Genomic DNA, 19560 nt, shown 5'->3' with positions numbered 1-19560 from the left:
AGGATGTAAATCTTTTAAACTAATATTTTGCAGAAGAGATTCCCCTTTGATCTTTAATGACTTTACCACACATACGAACATTTTTACAAAGTTTGATTAATTTTTGATTCCTTCAGCTTCTTCATACTTCTGTAACCCTTTCTAAGTGAGCACTCTGAGAGAGACAGCTTCTGTTTGGGTGAAATGGAAAGAGCCGGTGTGGAAAGTGTCCCCAGATTTCTCATTTGGAGACTGAGCCAGGCAAAATCAAGTCATAACAGCCACCTCCTCTGCATCAGCCCAGTACATAACAGAGCAGGCAGGATACAGAGCACTTGTTGGGAAGTACATCCATCAGTAGAAAGTTTTCCCTCTCTCTCTCATTACTTCTGTTGAAGTAATGAGTGAAAGGCTTAACTGATATCTGTAAAATGCTTTGGCTTCATGCTTTGCCAGCTTAAGGGTCTCTCAGCTTCAAAGGCACATCAGACTGTGAAGGGTTCCTCTGGGTTTTGGCTGGTGAAGGTGCATGCTGAAGGGAATCTGTGGAAAAGTGCAGCACTCACTGCGTCCTGCCTCCTGGGAGAGATGCTGCTCTCGCATCCAGGGTCACTTTTTCTTTCTCTCCAAGGGAGGGTCTTCCCACTAGGTAGTCTTCGCTTCAGAAATCTTGCTTCTGCCTTAGTGATTTACAGGTAATAAATCTAAGAAGTAACAAAGAGGGCATCATTATGCACCACAGGGAGTACCTACAGCACATCCTAGCAGGACGTGTTAGCCAGTGCTTGCAGAGTTTACATGCTACATAAGGGCCACCCAATTCAAGGGAGACGGATGCCCTTCTTGGCTCCCCTCTCCCCAGTGCCTTCTGCACATGCAAAGCCACATGGAAATCAGGCTTAATTTGCAGCATGCCCTGCATTCTCTGGAGCATGAAACACACTTGATGTTGTCCCAGTGTGCTTCATTATTTTTTTTTGCAGAGTTTTCTTCTTTGTTGAGAAGTTTCAGAGCAAGGAGTACCTTTTGAAAGCAAGTGCCTTTCAAAGCAAGGAATCCAAAGTGCTGGGTGCCTTTTCCCCATGTGCAGTGTTGCAGCATATATCACTAAGGTGCCTGTTCTGAGGACAGGCCCTCCATGGGAGGGCAAGGCAATAGAGGTTGAACGCATGTCTGCGGGGAAAAACCCCGTACTCTACCAAGCTCACCCACACTGCAGGGGATATGGTCTAAGCTTTGAGCAAGCGTCACTTGCTCTACAAACCTGGGAGTCAAACAACTTGAAAACTTCCGTGTCTAACACTGGAGCCAGAAGGTTTGCTGCGAGTGATGGCCAAGCAGGCCTGTTCTGAGTGTACTTTGAGCTGTCTGGCATCCAAACATTACAAGTAACCCCTTGAAACACATTGAAAATCGTTTATGACCACTAAAACTGTCATTTTTTCTCCTTTTGCCCAGAATCATTCCAAACCCTATCCCCACACATCCATTTGTACATATAGAAATAATAATCCTCTCATTGTGAGAGCACTGCAGAACTGAATTATATTGCATGCATATGAGGAGACATCTGTGTTGCAGACATGTCTCCTATGTATGCAAAAGTGAATGAAATTGGCTTCTGAATATAAAGGGAAACAGATTTCAGGAGAACGACAGCCACAAAACAAGCTCACGGTTGTTGCTATAAGGCCTCCCTGAGAGTTGATGCTGAATTAAAAGGAACATTTTTCTAGGTCAGATCAGCAAAGGCTTTTCATCATTCTAACCCAATCTGCCCTCCTGAGCTGTGTTTTTCTCTGTAACAAACTCCCAGGGTAGCTCACGGCCTTTAGTCACCATCTCCAGCAGTATAGCTGATGCCTGCTGCTGTTTCTGGAATGGTATCCCAGCAGTCAGGCAGGGTTGGTTTCTATAGAGACTGGAGATTGAACTAAAGCTTAATCTGAACGTAATCTATCAGTCCATTATAATCACCTGGTTATTTCATGTCCTTGTCTTCAGTGTGTTACTCAGGTTCTTCCCAGCAACTCCCTTAAGAAAAATTGTACAAGGACAGGACCAAGAAAGCATGTGGAGGCACAACGGTCTGTATCTACAGGACTGGGGACTCTCATCTTACTGAGGGGCTTGGCTAACAAACCAAGGATGGTATCATAAGAACTGACCAGGATAGTGGAAGTAATATTTTGAGGAAGGTACAGAAAGGCAAATCGAACTAGTTCACAAGCTGTTTTTTTCTCCTGCAGGAATCAAAATCAATTCATGAAAGCGCAGAGACCCTCCTCAATTTCAGCCCTATGATATCTGTTTGTTCTGGTGTTTTATCCCAGCTTCATCCTCTTGCATCCTACTTGAACCAATGGTCCATCACAGGAACTTCCTGTGCAAATGAACATTAATTAAGAGCTGTGCTGAATGCTACCAGCTCAGAAATGTAATTGCCGTGCTTATTTTGCATCCAGTTTGCACTGGCACAAGACACTGTGTTGGACGGGGACAAGCGAGCCCCAAAATGTTTTCTCCTTTGCGAGGAGTGAACTCATTTTAAGTTGGCACATTGATTACCTGAAACTCTAGAGTTCTATTACAGCAATAGTACAAGTGTCCAAAACAGAAGTCTCTGTAATAAGTGTTGGGTGCTGTCCATAGGTACACATAGTTTGACAGATCTGAATTGTGCATGCACAAACACATTGTGTTGTCAGGCTTTCAAAGATACTGACCTCCTTTGGCCTCAGCTGTTCTGGAAAGAAAAAAAAAAAAAAAGATGCTCCAAAGCTGTGATATAAAAGCCATTCCCTGTGTATTTATTTGTATATTAGAAGTAAACACATCTTTGAATTACTGAATATAAAATATTTTTTGAAAAACATGTTATACAATTCAAGATAAAATATGTAGAAAAATATTGCAGAAACATCCATTAGAAAATGTATAAAGAATATCTGTAACTAGTAGACCAAAACATCAATACCCAGTCTCTGCAGGGAGAGATAGTTGCACTTAAGTTACTTTCTAGGCTTCCTACTTTTAAGTTACTTTCTAGGCTTCCTACTTCATCACTTCTGTGGATGTCTAAAACCACAGATTACCTGTGAACTTTTGAATCTGATGTTCTTACTATGTTGTGGTTATTACTTCTGTGTTTAGTGACAACTGGAGATCTAACACCAGACATTTATTTGTGTATTTCTTATTAGTAAACACTGAATATAATTTTCACCATATACACTATTCATTTACATTGAATACTTCTCTGAAGTTAGGCAGTGAAATTCAGGTGGTCTGGTTCACTTCTTGTTTAGTCATTCTCCCTTTCTGTTTTTTATGCGCTGACACAAGATTCCAGTGCTTGGTTATTCACCTTTGAAAAAAAAGGAGAGGTGAAAACCTGTAACAAAGGTTTGAAGAGAAACTTTAAAAGACCTCTTACCAGTTCTGCAAAATGCTTTTAGGAGACAGGGGAAGGCACAAAGTTTCTTTCAACTTTAAATAAGTTGGACTTGTTTCCTAGACCCTGGAAATTGTGCAATGCCTGGACAGACCTTAGATGACCGGTTGTTTATGGAAAGGCATGAGGCTTATTTGACCATTGAAGCATCAGAGGAGGACAGTGAGGAGAGCAGGACCCTTGACAGATGATATATCCATCACACTCCTCAGCAGGGCTCTGACTGGGTCAGTGGTGTATATTCACTCCAGCAGACAAAGATTCCCCATCTCTTATTTCTTTCCTTTAGGTTTTCTTGCCATGTCAGGATCCATGTCCTCTCTGCACGCCCTGTGACTGTAATTTCAAGTGGCAGTGCTTGAATTCGGCTTGCAGCTCTTGCCTTCCCAGTACACGCTGGCATGTTGCAGCCAGGGTGTTGCTCTAAGTTCAGGTCACACTTGAGAGTGTGAACTGGGGGAGGAATGGGGAGAGAAAAGATAGCTGGGAGGGGTAAGGAAGGGACTTGGGTGGGAGAGATATTGGCTTGTGTTCATTAATTCTTGATCTTTCAGGGGGAAACAATGTAAAAGTAATGAGCGCTGGTTTGAAATAAAAGAGTCAACTATATAGATTCCAACTTTTTGCAGCTAAATACATTGATTGCATCAAACACAGGTCAAGGAAATTTTTTCATCGAATCAACTTCTGGAGGGGCTGCAACCTCCTAAAAATACACAGGCACGGTCACCCTAAATCACATTTGCATACAGATGAAGAGCAGTCAGCAGGTCGGCAGAAGCAGCCTCCTTGAGATCCTGCTCTTTGGTATCTCCTCAGAGCAGTGGCATCCCTTTGCTGAGCAAAGGTCAAGCCCATCTGCCCCTCGCATCTGCAGTTTCCTGCTGGGCTCCATTGCTCAGTATTAAGATCATTTTCTTCTCGGAAAGGTGGAGGAAAATGGAAGGAAAGCACACAGGTGAGCAGGCTGAACCCAGGACAGGCACGGCGGCGGGGATTTGTGGAGCCATCCAGCAGCGATTTCAGTCTTTCCTGGTGGCTGGCAGCGTATTTTGTACCGCCTGCTTCCGCGAGGTGCCGGACACCCTAACGGAACCCTCTGGGGAGGCCTAAGCATTGGGCCGCTCCCAGGCAAGCGTTTGTTAGGAAACGGCGAGCGCGTGCTGGGTGGCACCGGAGCTTCGGAAGCGCTCGCCTCACCCCGGAGAGGGAGCGACAGCCCCGTCGGGCCGGGCTCCCCCAGCGCGCTCCCAGCCGGGCCCGCCGCGACCCCCGGCCGAGGCCGCCCGCGGGCAGCTGAGGGGCCGCGGGCCCGCGGGAGCTCCCAGGGGCGAGCGCGGCGCCCGGCGGGCAGCGGCCGGCCCTGCTCGCGGTGCCCCCGCCCGCCGCGTTCCCCAGGCCCGCCGCGGGGGCACCGGGGCGTTTTAAGCCCCGAGCCGCCCCCGGCAGGCGGCCGCTCGCAGGTTTTCCCGCGGACCCCCCCCCCCCCTCCCCTCCCCTCCCCGGGCGCCGCTCGGGGCACGGCTGCGGCCAGGAGTCCCCCGGCGCCGGCCCCGCCCCTCCGCGCGCCAAGGGGGGGGACGCAGGGCGGGGGAGGCACCGCCCCCGGCGCGCAGCCGCAAAGGCGGGCGGGGCTGGGCGGGGCTTGTGAGGGCGGGGCGGGGCGGGGCCTCGCGTGGTCCCGCCCCCGACGGCGACGACGCTGCGCGCTGACGTCGCGCGCGGCCGGTGCGAGCGGGGTGGCGGCGCGCGGCGATGGGGCAGCACCGGCGGCGCTGCGGGTGCGCCGCGCTCGGCCGGTGAGTGCGGGGCGGGGCGGGACGGGACGGGACGGGACGCGGCACCGAACGCGGCACCGAGCGGCCGGCCGCGGGGCAGCCCGTGGCTGAGGCGGTCCCCGCTGGCCGGGCCGGGCTCTCCGCCCGCCGCAGCCGCTGTCGGGCCGCGCTCCGCCGCCCTCCCAGCCTCCTCCCCTCGCTCCGTGGCCGCGGCCCAGCCGCCCCGGGGCCGCCCTCGCTGCGGCCGGCGGGAGCTCGCGGGCCGGGGGCGCGGGGGCGGCCGGGGCCGGGGGTGCCTCCCGGCGGCCTCGGGGCTGGCGCCGACAGCAGCGACGCGGCGGGGCCGGGGCCGGGGCAGCGGGGGCTCCCGGCGGCCCGCGGAGGTGCCGCTCCTTTGTTCCAGCGAGGCGGCGGCGCCGGCCCGGCCTCCTCCCGGCCGGCTCCGCCAGCTGCCCGCGGCGAGGCCCCCGGCTCGGCTCCCGTAGGCCGGTGCGTGGAGGAGCCCGCACGCCGTCTGTCTGAGGGTTTCCCGGGGGCGGGCCTTCGGAGCAGGGAGCTCCGCGGTACGGCTGCGGCGGCAGCGCCGTGCGGGGCCTGGGCCTGGCGCTGGTACCGGGGAACCCGCGGGGCGTCCTCAGAAATGAGCGGAGCCCGCGTGGCGGCACCCCCGGCCCTGCAGGAGAGGCGAGGGCGGCCCCTCGGGAGACAGGAGGTGTCGGGTTGTGCGCTGAAGGTCCCAGCGGAGGCGTAGAGGGCAGCGATGCAACCGCCGTGTCAGGGGCCGTCACTCCAAACCAAGCGTCTGCAGGCTGGGACCCCTTCGTAAGGCACGTCTGGGCGACGGGCACCGAGGTGGTAACGCCGGGAGCCCGCTCGGATGCGCTGCAGTCCTCTTGGCTTGTGGTGCAGTTGTGCCGTCCTTGCTGCTGGTCCTGTCCTCAGCGAGATCAGTGGGTGGCTTCGCGATTAGTCGATAGCACGGTGCGGGTCTGGGGGAGCACCTGGAAACGGGGGCAGGGGAAGGAAGCCTGGTGTTGTAGCCCGGGGGCTGTGCCTCTCAGTGCTGGGGAGCTCTTGTCTCCTATGCCGGTGGACAGCAGGGCCCTCCAGCTTGCAGGACTTCCACTGTTCTGCGACCGCCATGGTCCTGCAGTGTACCTGGGCCAAATAGGCCAGTTTGCTGGAGTGTCATATCCACCTGCGCCTGTGTCAGTTCCAAGATAAATCCTGACACGCCATCTAGAAGCATTTCAATGTATGGAAGCAACTTGTAGATGGAGGAAGATCTACTTTGTCTAGATTTTGCCTAAGAAAAATAAATGGGGGTGTAAGGCTTTTGTGCCATTTTTTTTTTGAAGTGTTTTGCTGTTTGATTTTTTTTAATTATTTTTCCCCCCAACATGTACCACGTGAAAATTGCTGGTTTTTTTTTTGTTTTGTTTTGTTTTTTAAGAAGCTCTTTGTCATGTTTTGAGATCCCTGACATTTTATTTGATTGGAACTAACAATCCACTAACTAAAAGCAGCATCTAACTCATATATACTAGCTGCATTTTATTTTTCCTTCAGAAATGTTACTCATACTGGTGTCAGTACGAGTGCTGGCTTTAGGAAGTTTACTTTCTGCCAGCATCTATTAGACCTACCACTTAGTGGACTCTGATACTAAACACGTCAAAGCAAGTAGAAACACAGTCTTTCAAATAAGAGTTGGTTGCCCTCTCTGGTGGAGACTGTGGATCTGTGTTGCTGTTCTGTTGCTGGTGAGATGTTGGTGGGTTTTCTTACTATGCTTGTTAATTTTGACAGGTTCTTCTCTACAAGGAAGTTTTGTTGACAAGATTTACTGTGAAAATGACCTGCACTACTGAATGCAGCTGTCTGCAAATGTAAAGCCAACAAATCATATCTCCCTCCCTCCTCTGAATTTCCTATTTCCTGTGGAATTTATATGTCGAAGTATTTTTGAAAACAGATCTTTATTGAAGACATTTGGATTACAACTGTGAGCATATCTATGCAAAGAGACGAGTGAGTCTGAGCAATTTTGAGGTATGTATGCCTACTATATCTTATAACAAATGGATAATCAAAGTATGCTACTGAAGTTGGGAATCAATGTGTTTGGGGAGCGAAACTTTACTCAGTCTGCCCAAGAGTGGGAAGTAACAAAGCCTTATAAAAGTATGATATCTGAACAGAATACAAGTTCTTGGAACTTGGGCTCCCTGCTAGCTTTTGGTGAACTATGTTTATTCTCACACGTTGGAGAAGGAGGGAGTCAAAGTGGGAAGACGTGGAAAGAAAAGACCATCTGATTAAAGGGGGCAGATAACTCCAGGTGTATGTTTTCTTGATTCAGATTGCTAAAGCTTCTATGAATAACAATGTAGGTCAATGGAGTACACACATGTACAGTGAGACCGTGCAAGCACCAGCATATCCAGCTAGCATTGTATGGCAGTTGACCTCGTTTGAACCTGCCATAGGAGCCCTTGAAAGGTGTCTTTCAGAAGAGCGATTTGCTTGTGGTGTATGACCTGAGCCTTCATTGCTTAACCATTCAGTTCTCAAATACTATGAAGCTCTGTAGATTTCTTCTTCTGAGCATCTGACAAACATTAAATAGTCACTGAAACGCACTTGGGAAACATTGGTTATTTCTCTGGTTAGGTAAAGAGAAAGCATTCAGATCAAGTTTTAAGATAGCTGCCTTGAATTGGAAAGCGTCTCTGGAGAAGACTAGAAGTGAAGCAGGGCTTGCTTGCCTTCCTGTGCTCAGTCACAGCACAATAGTCTTTTGCTCTGTGCAACTTGCTTAGGAGTTTGTAATACACTGCAGATTATTCGGAGATTTGAAATACCTACTTGTGAGGCAGGTGTGTAGCAACTCACAGCAACGGTCTCAGAGCAATCTGCCTGTAATGTACAAGCTAGCAAAGCTGGGACTTCACTCTGTGGCTGTGCAGCTTTGTCACACCCAGGTAACGGAAGATGGAGAAACTTTCCTGTTTAAGAATTGCAGAATGTTTGCCAGCTTGCTCAGCTGTATTTTATCTTAAGGCTTTTAGCTGTAATTTCACATTGAATGCTAAAGCTGGAACGAGGAGGTCAGCTAATCTCTTCAGTGTGGGCTTGAAAGAGGTTAGTGTGCGTTGATACTATCTGCTCTTTCATAAGCTACTTGGAAATGTCTCTCCTGTGGGATGTAGGTGTTCAAGCTAATATTTCTGGGCCATGGCAGTCTATCAATTAATTACAGGTTACGGTGACAGTCAGACAAACATCTCAGTTTTATAGAAGACTGGACTATTCATCATTCTTTCTTTAATGAAAACGAATGTGCTGAAAGTAGATACTTGACTGAGTACTCTGGCATGCTCCGCAGATGCACAATGTGTCTTCAGCAGACAAGCTTTTCTAAAGAGTTTTCATTTGTGAGCTCGGTTGACTGAAGCAGGGATGGTACAGGAGGAAGGGACTCTTAACCTGCCTTAATGGCGCAATGTTATTGTTCCTGTAACAGGAACACAAAGCGGACTGAATAAAATAGGGCTGATAGTGGTGTGCTGTTGTTGAGAAGGGGACCCTTCTCATGGCTGTAGTTATCCCTCCTGTTATTCCCCTGCAAGCAGAGTTAGGATCTACAGGCGGTAGCTTGTTAAATTTCTCCGTTACACATGGGCAGAATTTACTGCAAGAAACTTCAGAGGGGTTCCTCAGTCTAGCCTGGGCATTGTTATTTGGCTATGGTACTATACCAAAATACCATTTGGCAGAAAAGTGTTTGTTTCCCATGAGCTGGTTTCATGAAAACTGGAGAAACACACTAGTGAAATATTTTGCAGAGCTGTCTGTATCTTAGTGTGTGTTCTAGATAGTGTGGCAGGGAGTTGGATTAGGGATTTGTTTTGTATTCTTTAAACTAGGTGCCATTTTAATCATATATAAACAAACTATGGTCTTTGTAATTCTATCAGTCAAAATTGATGCACGTTGCCCAAAAATGCTGTTGTTCTGTGAAAAATATTTAAATGAACAATTTTTAGTCTCTCTCTGAATATTGCTAAAATAATGTAGATTGTTTGGCACATCCCTAATCAAGTTACTTTTGTTTCCTTGTCTGTAAGATGAGATTGATCTACCTTCATAAAACACTCAATTTTATGAAAATCATCGTTTTATTTGCAACAACTGTATTTTCATTATTCAATTTCATGACTAAGAGTGAATGCTAATACGTAGAATGGCAATGAATTTGAGTATAAAACAAAATCTTTTGGCATAAATAAGTGGTCTGAAAGGTGAATTTGTGCACAAGAGAAATGTTGCTCTAAAACTAGCCTAAAAGGGGACAAAAAAACTTCTAAGAATGCTAAAGGGCACTGAGATGTTGAGACAGGTGGTAGTGTCACTGGTTCAACTTGCATGATGGGTTGTGATGAGAAGTTTGCAGACTCCTCCACTTCTGGTTTCTTCAGAGAGAAATCTAGCGAATTTCCGTATTTCTCAGACTTGCATGTGCTGATTGGTCTCCCTTAATAAATGCTTTATAGGCCTGTTTTTTTGTCCTGGACTTGTTGACTGTGATTTTCCTGGAAGTTAGTTGCCATGGCGATTGTCCTGTTAGCAAATAAATGTGTTTTTTATGGTTTCTGGGTATGTTGGTGTGGAGCATAAAGACTGTAGTCTTTTTCTGGGATCAGTAGAAGTAGCAGACCTGTAGAGGCTTCGTGTTTGTAAATCACTGCCTGTGGGAGAGAGCTGAATAAGCATCTTATGCTTCAGTGGGTAACAGCAGTGAGAAGTAATATCACTTGTCCTGTTGGTAGGAAACAGTGACAGAGCGCGTTGCACTGAGGCTGAATAATGATTAAAATTGGAGAAATGGAAAACAAACAAAAACAAAACAAAAAAAACCAAACAAACAAAAAAACAAACAAACAAAAAAAAAAAACAGCTTTTATTCAGGGGCTTTTAGAGCTGAACTTACTTGATTCAGGCCTAGAGTGGTTGACTGACTCAGCAGTGGTTGACTGACACAAAAGCATTTTTGATGGAAATCTCAGGGTGTGTGGCTGTTGCAATCCTTCACAATGTAGGGTTTCAGCTGGGATAACCTCTAGCTCCAGTTTTTTGCTTTCCTGTTGGTACTGGCTTGCTGTCCATGCTGCACCTGAGCACTGCTGTCTGCTTTTAGCCCCTTAATGCTGGGGCAGTGAGCTGGGTTTCCAGCTGAACCTGTCCACACCAGTGCTGGGGCATGGGAGCCACAGCTCACTGCAGACCTGACAGATGGGTATGTTCGTGCTTACACCAAGTGCGAGGTCAATGCAAATGGGTCTCAAAGGCAAGACATACTTACCTGTGTTTTTGCTAAGGGAAAGCCTGGGTTGGGATGGCTCAGGGGATGTTAATTAGCTTTTTTTTTTTTCCTTTGCTGTGGAAGAGCATGCGAGTCTTCTGGAGCAGCAGCTTGGTTAGATTGCAGTGAGTAGCTGTGCGAAGTCAGGCTGCTTGGCCTGTAGAGTGATGCTATGGACAGCAGCGAGGGCTTGTTGCAGTGTGGTGGGGGTGGGAAGGCTGTGACAAACTGCAGCCTTCTGGTCTGCAGGGCTGTGTTCATCCTGCTCACACTTGTGCTGTGGGTGGTGGTTTTCAGAGGGTTTGTTCTGGAAGAGTAACTGGGTGTTAAGATTTGGTTCTGGATTGGCAAAGTCATTTAAATGCTTCAGGTGTTAATTCCAGTTCGTGGGAGGAAAAACAAATTAGTTCTTGTTTTAGGGTTGGTTTAACTCCTTTATGAGTGTCCCAAGCTCTTGTCTCTTGGGTCCCTTCCTTTGATCTAAAGAAGTGCAGAAACTCTTTTCAGAGGTCTGGCAATAGGCCTGTGCACTTTCAGACAGGTACTTGTGACCCTACTTGGTCTGTGTTCCTGAGGTTTGAGGGCTAGTTTGCCACTATTTCTGCCTGGTAGGGGACATGCATGCTCCGTGTTCCTTGTCTCAAACTGTGCTCGAGCTAACTGAGATTTACAAAACTGGCAATGAAGAGTCAGATTAAAAATATATTACACTTGTATCCTATTCCTGTCAGCATCTGGTAGCAGGTTCTTAGGAAAGAGTGTAGGTAAGGAGGTGCAGGTAGAGAAGTCTTTCTGCTAGGCTCTCCCAGTCTGTCAAATGTTGTCTGAGGGAGTCTGGGCAGTGTTTAATGGGCACAACTGGACATCTTTGTAGCACTGCAGGGAGGGACTTAAATGTAATTGGAGAAGAAAAGATGTTTAAAAAAAGCAGCCCCAGATAAAGGCCATTACAGTTACATTAATAAAGTTTTTAAGAGTTGCACTTAATTGAGAGCTCCCCAGACCAGTTCACTTGGGGGGGGGAAAAAAAAAAAAAAAGGAAGGAAAATTGCTTTCTGAAGAGAAGGGATGAAACTCATATCATGCATATGAAAGTTTGGAAGTGGTTTGTTAATGAGTCATGTTACCCTCTGATCAGAATTTTTGTCCTGCCTGTTTTGTGTCTTGTTTACAACAAGTAACACTAATGCAATAAGCTGCCAGGTTTTGCAGCAAGCAGGCTTTTTTTAATGACAATGGTCTTTAGACAGAGTAAAGCTTTTTGGGTATCTTTCTCAACAGCATGAAGGCAGCTATCGCATACGAGATGGATATTGCTTCTTTTGACTCCAGCTTTGTGGAGAGTGGATAAGGTACACTGTCCAGCGCAGATGTGCTGAAGATCTGGGGTGAAGGTACAGAGATGGTTACCACTGTTATGGGTTAGGGGACTTTTTCCCCTTTTGGGTTCAAATATGGTTGAGTTAGTTCTTGTAAACTATTTGAAGTCTAAGTTTCTACTTTTTAGCTCACAAGATGCTATATGTCAGTGGAAAGCTTTCATAAGTATAATGCTAAAAGCAGCTGAATCAATAGAAAAAGCATGATTTTGCTGAGCCAAGTGAAAATTTCTTTTGATCTGTCTCTTAATACCAGTAAGTCAAGTCAACACTGCTGGAAGATCAGAGAATGAACACTGTTTTTGAGTCATCAGGGGGAGTATTTTACTACTCTGTGCCAGGTTAGTTCTACTTTCTTCTTTCACAAGTCAAAGTAAATGCAATGCTCTCCGAAATTCAGGGATAAAAGCACATGTTAAAATCGCACATAGCGTGGGTTGGTGGTAGGTGATATCCATCTTCACAAGCCTGTTAATTTAACATGCGTTAACCCTCTTATAACTTCAGGCTTAGAATAAAGCTTTCTTTTTAGAACTGGAGGTCTTAAATCTGGCCAGCCTCTGTGCTGGTATTGTTGCATATGAATCTGCTAGGAGTTAAAATGAGACACCATCTGTTTGACTAGTATGCTTAGTCCTCTCTGTAACGCCCAAAATAGCTGTAGTGTAACCTTTTATCTTCTCTTGGGAATTGGAATGAAAATACATGTCTTTCCAGTCTTTGTGATTTTCTTGTTCCTGACATTTGAGTCAGCTTTGACACATTGAAAGTAGCAGCATCTCCTGAAAGACAGGCAATGAGAGTAAGAGCAACTTTGAGCTTTCTCTCTACCCCCGCTCTTCTCTCTCCTGAAGAAGTATGTGCCAAAATGTTTGGCATGGCCTAGTAATGTGTTTTTCGAGAGGCTGGAAAATCTGATTCAGATAATGTAAGTATTAATAGCAAAAGTGGATATTAGGAGTGCAACTGGCCACAGGAAGAAAAAAAATAAAATTGAAATGCGTCAAGGAGTAAAATCTGTTTCAATGAATGATTTCTTTAAAGAGGAGTAAGGTAAAAAACTAAATTATTCCTGTTCACCTTTGTACGTGTGTAATTAATTTGGTATTTGAAGGTAGGCTCTTTTCATTGTTTTACTACTCAGTGCAGCACTCAATATAGGCTTCTGACTATGAAGGAAATACTTCCATAGCTGTTCTCAGCCACACTGGTGAAACGATGGGCTCCACTGCACTGAGAATGGACAATTTCTGTGCTGCTATATATCCCTTCAACAGTGAAAACTGATTAAAACGTTGTCTTCAAATAATGAACTATGGCGTGTTTTGACAAACAGTTCTTAAAGCTGCACTTATCAAGTTAACTCTTTCTTTAGCCTTGATTTAGCTTTCTTGAGGTATGAATCCAGTGGAAAATAACCTGTGTGTAGCCTTTGCCAGAAAGGTTATTTTAAAAGTAGTTGTGGGAGGCTCCAGATGTAGTACGAATCATTACCTGCCCGTAAGCAAGTCAGAAGGTGGCAGCAGTGAGAGATAGTGCAGGTGTGGCGTTAACCTTACTGGGTATAAAGCTTGTTGGATCTCTGCTCCAAAGGTCTTAGGTAACCGTAAGCCACTTGACCGCTGTGTTTTCCTTTTTCATCTGAAAACGAGGGAAGTAATAGTACTGCAATAGAATGTAGGAGCATTCCAAGGGTAAATACATAGATTATTCACTTGCTATGGTAATGTAATCCCATCAATAATTTATATAGTGAAACATTTTATCAGGGTGCTTTAGAGAAAGCCAGTACTTCCTAAGAAGGAAGAACAACAAACTGCTAAACTGCAGAAGCAGTAATATTGCCCCACGGTCTGATCATTATGGAATACCATAATTTTGCATACTGGAAAATAAATACTGGGCTCAGAGACTGACTTGGTGAAGTTTTCATACCAGAACTGATGGAACCAGATTGACCTATGATGGCTGTGTTCCTGTTGCATCTGTGGTATGAGAAGGGAAAGCAAGGATAGCAGAGATGGCATCTTGACATCTGGATAATTTTGGGAATAGGTTGGAAATTTTAGGGAAATATTTAGGCAGAAATCAGTAAAACCTATGTCTATCCTACTGTGTTCTTTTTGCTCTGTAGCACTGTACAGTTGGCTTAAAAAACAGGCTACAGGTTTCTTGCTTTGCTATGTGTCCGTTGTTCCTATTAAAGTGGCAGTTTCTCTCCGTCTAGCACCTCCTGTCTCACTCAGAGTGGTGTAGGCACCTTACCCCAAAGCACTGTGGGTTCATTCACTGAATGTCTTGAGGCATGCCGCCTGCCACTCCTTATTGTGTCTAGCAGTGTAGCGGGCTTTGGGCTGTTGCCCTTTTCTAAATTCCTAGTTGCAGAGCTAAAAACAGAGGTTTGGTTCACATTGCATGTACTCCAAGCAATTTTTTCCTCCTCTCCCAGCTCCACTGTTCAGTTTAAATCATCCAATTTTTGTTTTTCAATTTGTTCTTTCAGCCATACTCCGTTTATTTTCCTGCACCTTCATTGTCAGGGTTATGGCGAGGTGTGGGGCAGTGGTATAGCTGTTGTCCCTTGGGTTTTTTGGAGCTTCACTAGAATTCAGTTAAGCCTTTTCTTGCATGAATTTTGGAGAGGAAGGATGAATTCTGTCTAGAAAACTGTTGATATTCTTTCCATTTAAAAATACTGTTGTTTTGGGGCTCTGATTAACTTTTTTTCTGCTATCTGCCATCTCAGCTATTATATTTAATTACTACTTCCATTTTATTTATTCATTTAGATACTATAATATGACAGAATATTTCTTTAAACTGAGAGTGAAGAATTTGGGTAAAAATGGAAGAAAAATAATTTCTCCTGATATCAGGCGGTCTTGCTACTATCCAGTTGTTGTTCTGGGTCAAATTATTTATTCTGTCATCTTCCTCTTCCTCTTCGAATGTTCTCCAGACCTCAGTCCCTTGAAGATTACACCCGTTCCGGTTTCTCTTGAGTTCCTCGTTTTGATGGGACTTCTTGTGAACACCCAGAGATTTCCATCCTTATTTGCTCTGCTGCTTGTTGCTGTTGCCAGGGTTCCCATGATATGTTGCTTTCTAGTATGTGACTATTGCTCCTCTAGTCTTTCTTGCTAAACTGTTTGGCTTGATACAGAATCCATTTCAGGATGAATTTCTCAGAACAATCTGGGATTTCTCAAATTCAGCTTGTTTTTTTTCTTCCTAAAAGTCATTCTTCCTCAGGAGAAACAAAAGTATTTCTGATTTGCTAAATAGGAGAAACAGTAATCGTTTCCTACATGAGATCCCTGCTAACTGTGGTCTACAACTCTGTGATGAGTTACTATCCTGACTTGTTTATGGAATAAAACAAATGTGAGAGTTCCTTAGGTAATTGTACTGGAACACTAATGTTAAGGATTAGCAATGTTTAAATATTGCACAAATAGTAGATATTAGAAGGCAGAATCTTTTTTCTTTTATTGAAAATAATTATTTCCCAATTTCTGTGGTTCTATACTGCTTGTATCTGTAAGAAGTACTCCAATTGCAAACAAGTTATCTCTTGAGTTGTTTCAATGCTGATTTCAAAGTTCATTTTTTTCTTAGAAGTAACCCATAGTGCTGTAGGGCATGTCTGTGAAGACCCAGCTGTTGGAAACTTGCAGTACTTAAAAGAAAAAAATAATATTAAAACTTATATATATTTAAAAAAAAAAAAAAAGTTGAATGGCTACAAATTTATGGTAGTGGTACCTCATATGTTAACAGTTGCCTGCTGTGCTTATTTTTCTACAGAAACTATTATAGAAATCTAACTTCTGTGTCAAGATCTTGTTCAACAAAATGGTTTCATTTGTCTTCCCTCCATCTTTTTTATAAGTTCTTCATATTTGCTTTCATCACTTGTCTCATTCTAGCACACTACTTCAGTGTTTGTTGTTAACATCTTCTTTCTCTGCAGTCTGTCTGGAGGTGAGAATCCAATACGTAATAAAATAGTCAAAATCCTGCAGTTGTGCAGTCTTGTAATATCCTGCTAAGTGCTGATGTATTCTGAAGCTTGTTTTGTATTTGTTCTGTAATATATGATAATGCACCTAAATAAGAGCCCTAAATTTTAAAGTCCTATGTTAAAGAATAGATGCAGTTTGGAGAACAACAGTTTGTTATTGTGTGCTTCTGTGCTCTGCAGCACGGGGAATTTGATCTCCGTGGTAAAGATGGTGTTTCACCCTGACCTCCTAATGCTCTCAGCTTTGCTGAAACTGCCCAGAAGAGTCTGATTGTGGTTGACTTCCTTATGATCGAGGCTTTTCCCTTTGGAAGCTCTAACCAATTGCCAAATTCAATCTCTGTGGGTGACCAAAGCTTCAGTCACAATCTTGGCTTGTTCTCAAAAAAGCTCAAATAACATTGTGTACATAAAAGTTTAACAGCTAAGTTGTCCGGTAACTACCCGTTTCCATGGCTTATCTCTAGATCCCTACTGAAAATAGAGCCTTCATGGAAGGCACCAACATATTTTAGTGGTTAGCTGTAAGGGAATCGTATTTTGTTTGCCTATAGGTAAGTATTTCTTCACACAGAAAAAAGATCAAATATCACACTTATCTTTCGGTGGGTTTATGAGTACCAAGGATGCCAGTCCCACCCTAGACAGACCCATCAGTTTTCAATAGCTAGTTGAGTAACTGATTGCCTTTGGAAAATCACTCCAATTTAGCTGTTTCAGAGTATCGCAGCTCTCCCAGGAGTCTGTCGAGAGAAATGCAGACAGCACATCTGTTCCCGGCTGTCTGTCGCCATCCTCTGTTGCATTCCTCCAAGTGCCCGTCCTCGCCTTGGGCTTGTCACAGGAACCTTAAACAGATTGTCAACATGCTCTTGGGATATTTTGTCCCCTTCTCTAGTAGAGGACAGCAAAAGCAGGATAGTGTCCTTGGGAGCAGTGTGCTTTGCCCGGGTTGGACTCAGGCTTTGGAATCCTTCCGTGCTCGTTCTGTGCTGCGGTGGTGACTGTGCCCTCTGCAGCACCTCTGTGTATGGGGCTTGGCTCGTCCAAGCAGTGTGGCCTGGTGTCAGTCACCTGTCCTTAGGGAGCGGTGCTGCGTGGGTGTTACTGCTGGGGTGGACACTGGTTGGTCTCTTGCCTGCTGGCAGAGATTGCTGCTGAGCACGGTTGGCAGCTCAGCCAGGGTCACAGAGGCACTTACGCAAGCTTCCTTGTCAAGTGAGCTGAAAGGCACTCGTGTTTCAAAGCACTCACAATTCTGTCCTGCTAGGTGAACTTGAGGTAAACACGAGCAACCTCTTTGACCTGTGCCCGGAAAGTTTGAATGACTGAACAAGAGGAGAAAATAAAATTGGTACAGACCAGCCTGACCTTGAAAACTCTACCCTGAAATCTAGCTGTGCCTCCAGTACATCCAGATGGCCATAAATCCCAAGAGAAAATGTTGCTTCGCAAGAACTTCTTGATTATCCTGTAAAGTTTGGTTTTAACTTCATTTATATTTGTATCCCTTCAATTACTTGAAAGAATTTAAAGTAGCCTGGCTTCCAGAGGCATTTGCATTAAAAAAAAAAAATAAAAAATCCAGAAGTTGGAATCATGCTCACTTTATTGTTTGTGTACATCTTTACTCCCATTTCCAAGAATTGCATCTCATATCCAATTTCTTTTTGCAGTTTTGTTCAGTGGAGGGACTGCTGTATGTCAGCCATGCTAAAGGGCAAGTGATGGAGGCAAGTATTAGTTTATATATTCATAGTTATCTAATGCTGTTTTTGCCAGTTTCTTCTTTTTAACTGCTTTGTTTTCCACTGCTGCTGTGAAATAATTGCACAAATGAAGGTCTATATGAGCATGTTCTGGGAGGTGGTAATGTTATAACATCTGCTTAGTGTGACTGTGTATATAGAATTAATAATTTTGTTCCTGATATTCTGTGTTCTCATACGAGTCAGAAATGTATATTCCTGAGCTTCATGGTATAAGGTTCTCCATTTCCTTCCTCAAACAGAGAATAAAAAGACTTTTATAAGTGGAAAAAGCAAGCACAAAACTTGAATCCTAGTGGTTAATATAAATAAATGAGTTAATTTATTCTGCTGATTCACAGTTCATGAGTAAAGCAAATCTATTTCTGCAAAACTAGGTACTAGTACAAATAAGTAGCTTTAAGTATCTTCATACCAAAAGTGTGGTTTGAAAAATTCTTATCGGGCTTGTAACAGATTTATCATATGGAAATATGCACAGATGACCACAAAGCTCCTATAGGAGCATTTTAAAGATACAAGTCAGTGTAATTTCAGAAATCAGTCACAGTAGTGATTTGCTTATGAATTAACTAGGCTGATTTGTTTCAGGTGAGCTTGTAAATTGAAGCAGGACTAATTTAAGCAGCTAGTGGATTCCAGCAGATAATGAATGTCTGGAACTCCAGTTAGACTGAAATGATGTTATTTTAGATCAACATTATTATCATCGGTAATTTGGATAGACAACACGAAGTAGGTGGTAAAGATGCTGGTTAGGGAATATATTGGGCATTTTTGTACTGATCTACAGCTCTCCAGTGAGTCCTGACTGAAAAACAAATGCTGAGGGAATTAGTTAAAATGAAAAAGGCAGTTATGGGTCAACTGTCAAGTTCGTATTTTATATACCAAATAATGTTGGGACTCCTGATTTTTGGCCAATAAGTTTTTTTCAATAAACTGTTTTTGTCTTTTGTATGAAAAGGAAAATCGAGTTTTACCTTTTTTTCCTCAAAATGTAAATTGAGTAGGAACCTGCAATTCAGCTTTCTGAGAAATTGTTTAATTAGAAAAAAGTAAAAGCAATGTTAAGAAATAAAGATGTAGCTTAAAAGTCCAAGGATGATAATGATAAAGACATTTCAACGAAGTTTTGAGTATATTTGAAATAATAATAATTGGTTTGATTCTGCCATATTTTCTGTGTGAGTATGGGTAGATATTTTTTTTCTGGGATGTGGTTTATTACTTTGCATTTAGTGGGTTATTGATTAAACTAGCAATATATTTTATCTCAATGATTGTTTCCAAAGTATTCAGCTAAAATACGGTATGATTTTAGTGTTACACTTTCCATAAGTACTGAATTTCATCTTGCCTCCAGCTTATAGCAATGACATTTGAGGGAAAAAAAAAGGGGGGGGGGGGAGTGTGAGGCAGCTCTTTTGATATTTTTGGATGCCAGCTTGGAAAGCAGTTCTGGAATATCTGTAACCCATCGGTCAGGTTTCAGATGCACAAAATTGAGAGCTCTCTTAATTGTAACTTCAATGCATTATGTTTCTGCAGCTGTTTTAAGTTAAAAATGAATGCTCTCAAATCCTAAACTCGTTGCATTTCAAATAAAATGTTTTTTAAGGCACAGGCTGCCTTTTGCCAAGATTGAGGTTGACTTCTCTGGTCTGGTTTCTATATTTATAGAAACCTAATCAAAGCATTTTCCTGCAAGAAAACAATGATCAGCTTCCGAGCATGTGATCTCATGGTGCTGATGTGAAACTCTCAGATACTGCGTCCTTCCTTCCTTCCTCATTCCTTTGCTGTTCTTCT

The 19560-nt window shown here is 44.2% G+C and overlaps 1 protein-coding gene across 4 annotated transcripts in view; it reads left to right on the top strand.

The window, feature by feature from the left end:
• The window catches only part of TMCC1 (transmembrane and coiled-coil domain family 1), a 131195-nt gene that overhangs the window by 39861 nt on the left and 71774 nt on the right, over positions 1-19560 (top strand). For 2 of the 4 annotated variants that reach the window (XM_032194017.1, XM_032194016.1), the window contains exons 4-5: positions 7021-7263; positions 17656-17712. The gene's annotated coding sequence lies outside the window, so the exon portion shown is untranslated. Of the gene's footprint in view, positions 1-5183; positions 5233-7020; positions 7264-17655; positions 17713-19560 lie in introns of those variants that run through there. The other 2 variants (XM_032194019.1, XM_032194018.1) reach the window with 2 other exon arrangements.

Source organism: Aythya fuligula, chromosome 10 (assembly GCF_009819795.1).
Source record: "Aythya fuligula isolate bAytFul2 chromosome 10, bAytFul2.pri, whole genome shotgun sequence".
NCBI classification, from domain to species: domain Eukaryota; kingdom Metazoa; phylum Chordata; class Aves; order Anseriformes; family Anatidae; genus Aythya; species Aythya fuligula.
This window is presented reverse-complemented; position numbering and strand designations above follow the sequence as displayed.